We start from the raw sequence: 6000 nt of genomic DNA on the forward strand, positions 1-6000 counted from the left end.
TCTTGAATGTTGGTTGAATTCTCTGCCCAGGAGGATTGTATAAGCCTCTCAGCATTTCTGGCCAGCCTGAGGTGCAGAAGCCCAGATTGGGAATTGAAGCATTCCATAGGGTAGTGTCTACTGAACCATCAGGCTGATCTGATGTGTGATTTATTTTAACCCTGAGAATCATGTAGAAGAATGATAAAGCCTAACTATATAACTGACAAAAACTAATATGAAAGTTAGAGCATGAAAACTAAAAATTAAATGCTGTTAACAATGTTTAGGAAAATAAATGTATAAAATGGGTTTTAAATTTTAGGAAATACTGCTTCTTTAGAATTTTGGGAGAACACATACTAATTCTTTTGAATACATCCAGGTCTGCTTATATCAGTTGCCCAATCACTGTTTGCTTCACGTGGCATATGCCACCTAAGTAAAAAGTCAGTGTTTGGAATACATTTCTCACCTTTCTCAATCCATGCTTACGGGAGTGTTTTAATCATAGCATATCTAATAAATCTCTTCAAATCCCAATAAACGCATTTGTTTGAAGTCCAATTCATTAAAAAAAAAAATTCAAAGTAAAAAAAAAATAGTTATGATAATACTTAACCAGCATGAAAGAGAACTTCATCAGAAAGACTTGTCTGCTGTCACCAAAATTACAATGGTAAAGTTAGCTGTTTTATAGGGATGCAACATGATAAAGGGGATGGAACAGCTCCCCTATGAGGAAAGGCTGAAGAGGTTAGGGCTGTTCAGCTTGGAGAAGAGACGGCTGAGGGGGGATATGATAGAGGTCTTTAAGATCATGAGAGGTCTTGAACGAGTAGATGTGAATCAGTCATTTACACTTTTGGATAATAGAAGGACTAGGGGCCATTCCATGAAGTTAGCTAGTAGCACATTTAAGACTAATCGGAGAAAATTCTTTTTCACTCAACGCACAATTAAGCTCTGGAATTTGTTGCCAGAGGATGTGGTTAGTGCAGTTAGGGTAGCTGGGTTCAAAAAAAGTTTGGATAAGTTCTTGGAGGAGAAGTCCATTAACTGCTATTAATCTAGTTTACTGAGGGCCAGATTTTAAAAGCCCTGCGTGTGTAAATCCAACTGGATTTACGCGCGCAGGGAGGTTACGCACGCCAAGCCTATTTTGCATAGGCTTGGCGACACACGCAAGCCGCGGGACGCACACTAACAAAAATTAACAAAATGTAACAAAAAATAATAAAAATAAACATTTTTTGTTAGTGCGCGTCCCAGGGCTTGTGCGCCGAGTTAGCGTGCACTAATCCGAAAAACTATTTTCACAAACATTCGGGGGGAAAATTGTTCGTTTCGCGTTTTAGCCTATATATAACAAATTAAATAGTGTACGATATTTCAATTCGTTATAAAAACGATTCACATCCCTAAATACCTGATTTATTCAAAAGAATTAGTATACAGTAAGGAGCAGTATGTGTTTTTTCACAATTTAAAACAATATTTATACATTTTTTTCAAAGGCTTTCACTATTTTTCAGTTTTAATTGCAATTTTTATATTTTTCGGGGCACCAACTTTTATCTCTGACCTGATCCTTTTAATGGATTCATCCGTTTTGATTGGAAGGAATGTCACTGTGATGTTTGGAAAGTGAAAGTGTTTTCCTAAGGTTTTATTTCTTATTAAACAGCTGGATGGTGCTGTTGCACATCAAAATGTGTAGCTAGTAAAAATATGTTTTTCTCTGCTCTTTAAAAAAAGAGGATTCCGATGCACTCCATTAATTCAAATAAAATATTTAAAACTATTTGATCTAAAATTTAATCTATTTTAGATCTTTTTATGGTCATGTAAAATATGCAGTTTTTAAGAAAAATTCAATGCATAGCATGCAGGCACAGACATTTATTTTTTAAGCTGCATTTTACACTAAACCCTTTACTAGATGATCAGTTAGTCAGGTTCTTAATTAGAAAGGCTTGGTCTATTCACAGCTAAGCAGAAAATGAAATGTATGTCATGTTCAAATGCAGGTGCGTATAAACTACCTCACCAGCTTTTCCCAGGCTGCTTATGTTCATTGCTGCTCAAATAATACTTAGGCGCCTAATAATGCTGCATTTAATGAAATTTATTGCAAGAATGTCATTGCATCCTTCACGATTCCTTACCTCTCTTACTTGCTAAAGTATTCAGTTATAATATAGGGACTGATACAAAGGTTTCTCTTCCTCTTACTGCTGCCTCCATGCATAGGCATGGCAGTAGTAATATAAGTAGTTGCTTGACTTGATGGATTATTAGGGCCTCCCTCCACCCAATCCCGCCCATACCCACATTACAGCAGTTTGTATAATGCACTTCCCATCAGTTTGAAAAGTAGATTTAATGAGCCCCGGTAAAATGAGTTTATTGCACGAGAGCAACCACCACCACTTTCCTTTCTTCAAAGACGCCGCACCCCTGCTGCACTCATACAATCACACTTCTCTCCAATCTCCAGATAGGAGACGCAGTTCTGTGTTCCTTATTCTGATGGTTCATCTACAGGCTGGCAAAGAGTCTCAAGCCAATACGTATTTTGGGCAAGCTGGTTAATGAAAAATATTTGTTATTCAAAGCCAGAGCAGAGACTATGCAAGAGGCCAAATCGAGGTGAATTGGGATAGACAAAGCGTTTTGGGTCAAACCCACAGAATGCAGTTACTTCCTTATTTCACAGTGCATGAGCTCCATTATCCCTTTACTGGATATGCACGTCGCTCACCTGATGTCAGCAACATGTGTAGCTGGGCCAAGATATTACCACAATTGAAGGGCAAGCAGCCAAATGCATACCCACACCTCAATCCTTAGGCAGCCTCCTTTGCTTACTCACTGAAACACTTATTGTCACTGGCTTCATATGAATCAATGGGAAAACAGTTTTTGCACACAGAGAAAAAAAAAATGCTTGGTATAGACACAACACAAACTGGCAATACGTTGGCAAGCTGCAGCACAGGATGAAGTGCTGGCATGTGTCTAAACAAAAGCACTTGTTCCCATCTCCTTAAACTGTTCAATTCTTGAATCAGTTCATGCAGCAGCAACAGTAATCCCAAAAGTTGCTGGTGAACTATGCAGGAGCTGATCTAGATACTGGCCATGCACCCTCACCCACCCCATGGAAATAAAGGAGGAACCTAGGGGTTAGAGCAGGGTCCTGAGACCCAAGGAAGCCAGCGCATAAATGTGGTTTCTCCTACAGATTTTTCTTTGAACAAATTACTTTTCCTTCGATTACCTTGGGTGAAACTTAATGGGTGGTGCACCAAGCCACGTTGATACTCTAACTCACGTTAGAGCACTAACACGTTAAATCGAGATATAACCTGCACCCTTGTACCCGGCCCAGTCGGCACCATTTTCCAAAATTGGCGCTGACCGGACCTTGCCCCAGCCATGTGACCGGGGTAAAGTCCGGGGATCAGAGCCAGGCCACGTGGCTGAGGTCCGATCCCTGGACCTCATTCGAGTTACATGGCTGGCAGCAGGTCAGGTCGGTGCTATTTTGGAAAACGGCGCCGACCAGGCCAGGTGCAAGGGTGCACCAGGTCCTGGCACAGGATCCATTTCAAGGTTCTTGGGAAGGGCTACGGAAGAGGGGTCGAGAGGTGGGGGCCTGCACCTTAATCTTTTTTCTGGCTACTGGGGGGGGGGGGGGTATGGGCAGGTGGGACTGGGACAGGATCATTGTCATTTGGGAGGGTGGAGGTGTGGGAAGGAGGGGGACTGGGACAGGATTGTTGTTACAAGTGTGTGTGTGTGTGTGTGGGGGGGGGGGGAGGGGGATCTAGGATCCAAAGCCAATTTTTCTTTTACATGGACGAGGGTGAAAGGGGGGTCATCACTGTATGGGCTTTTTTTTTTTTCTATTTTTACAATTTTGGGGGTGCCAGAGCCACCTCAAATGGCAGCCCCAGGTTGAGATGGGGGGTCAGCACTGACCCTGCTCAATCTCGCTGTTTGGCTGCGACTTTTAATTTTCGGGCCAGCGGCCCTTTAATGCATTGGCAGTCCCGTGAGGTTTGGGCTGCTCACTGCGTTCTTTTGTGCTGGGGTGTTTGGCCATGACCCAAAAGAATGTGCCATACAGCAGCAATGCTTTTTCAGGGGAGGGGCCCCTCTATCGTGCAACACCACTCCTGTGATAGTGAGATCCCCTCCTGCGATAAAACATTGTATAAATAATATACAGTATTATTTTTATTGTTGTTTTACCTGTAATTTGTTTTCTGTTACTGATTTTACTATTATTGATGTAATTGTAGACTGCTTTGATGATTGAGAAAGATGGCATACCATGAAACATAAATAAGTGTAATTTGGAAAGGCAAGTAATCAAGTTTAAAATCCAAGTTCAATCCAAAGACTACACAATGAGGTGGCCCTCCTGAATTGCTTGGGGCCAGCCATCAGCCTTTGGAGGGTTCAGAAGCACACGTCTTGAGCTAGGAATGTGACCCCCATGTCCTCTCCCACACCTGAAGGATGCTAACTAGTGCTAGCTGAATGTTCAGGAGTGTTTGTTAATCGAGTTAGTATTAATAGACCAAATTTACAAGGCTCTGCCACACAGACTCCAAACATGAGGCAGAAGACAAGCCCCTGCCAAGTTGAAAAATGCAGTTCATGGACAGAAAGATAATGGAGGTGAAGTCTGCAAAGTACAGATAGCCCCCTAGGAGACAAGCACTAAAGCTTTCTACCCCCAGGAGACTCAGAAGATGACAACGATCCTTTGTGTAAAGACTGATATGGTTTGACTCCTACCTATATAGGGCCAACTTTGCACTTCAAGGCAGAGCTATGTCCCCGTCCTCCTCCCCAACTCCTCACTCCCGATATAGGAAGGGCCTAAGTCCCCACTACAGGGCAAAGGATTCTGGGAAGAGGAACTTGCTTTATTTGCAGCTAGACCTTTGGAAGAAGAAGGATTATCCATATATGAATGGGTCCTTAGGAGAGGAATGCCTGGCCATAGTTTGCCTGCAGGGCTCAGATAGGAGCCCATGGCCTTTATTTATTCATTTATTCATTTAACATTTATAAAATACTTTCCTGATTAAAAACCACCTAAAGCAGTGTAGAAATAGGCACCATGGATAGTGAAGACACTATGGCCCTTTTGGTTTTGGGGAGGAGCCACATGTTGGCATAGTGAGCCCTAGTAAGCCCCTGAAAGTGGAATGACATGAAGCCAGTGCAGCTGTGCTGTGTACTGTAACTTTGGCAGATCCACACCTATTCAAGAGCTTGGGTGCATGTAAAGTCAGTGAGAGTGACTCCAAGTAGCAGTGGCTGTGAGGTTACTGTACTCCCTCATCCTAGGCTGAGACTGGCCCAGACTTTCCAAGTTGCTGGATGCTTACACAACTATGTTAGCTAAGGGATGAGAAGCTCAACAAGGGTTAACGGTTGCCCTTTCTGGAACCTGACCTAGTAAATTGAGACCCTCACTTGGATATTCCATTGGGAGCATAAGAACATAAGACTTGCCATATTGGATCAGACCAAGGGTCCATCAAGCCCAGAATAGTGTTTCTAACAGTGGCCAATCCAGGTCACAAGTACCTAGCAGGATCCCAAGGATCCTGGCAGATTCCAAGGTGCTTATCCCAAGAATAAGCAGTGGATATCTGTAACTCCTCCTTAATAATGGTTTATGGACTTTTCCTCTGGGAACTTGTCCAAACTATTTTTAAATGCAGCTATACTAATAGCTTTCACCACATCTTCTGGCAATGAATTCCAGAGTTTAATTATGTGTTGAGTAAAAATAAATTTTCTCTTTTTAGTTTTAAATGTATTACCTAGTAACTTAATTGTTTGTCCTCTAGTGTTTGTATTTTTTGAAAGAGTAAACAACAGATTGTTTACTTGTTCCATTCCACCCATTTTATAAACCTCTATCATATCTCCTCTCAGCCATCCCTTCTTCAAGCTGAAGAGTCCTAACCTCTTTAGCCTTTCCTCACAGGA

The sequence above is a fragment of the Rhinatrema bivittatum genome, chromosome 2, assembly GCF_901001135.1.
Source record: "Rhinatrema bivittatum chromosome 2, aRhiBiv1.1, whole genome shotgun sequence".
Taxonomy (NCBI): domain Eukaryota; kingdom Metazoa; phylum Chordata; class Amphibia; order Gymnophiona; family Rhinatrematidae; genus Rhinatrema; species Rhinatrema bivittatum.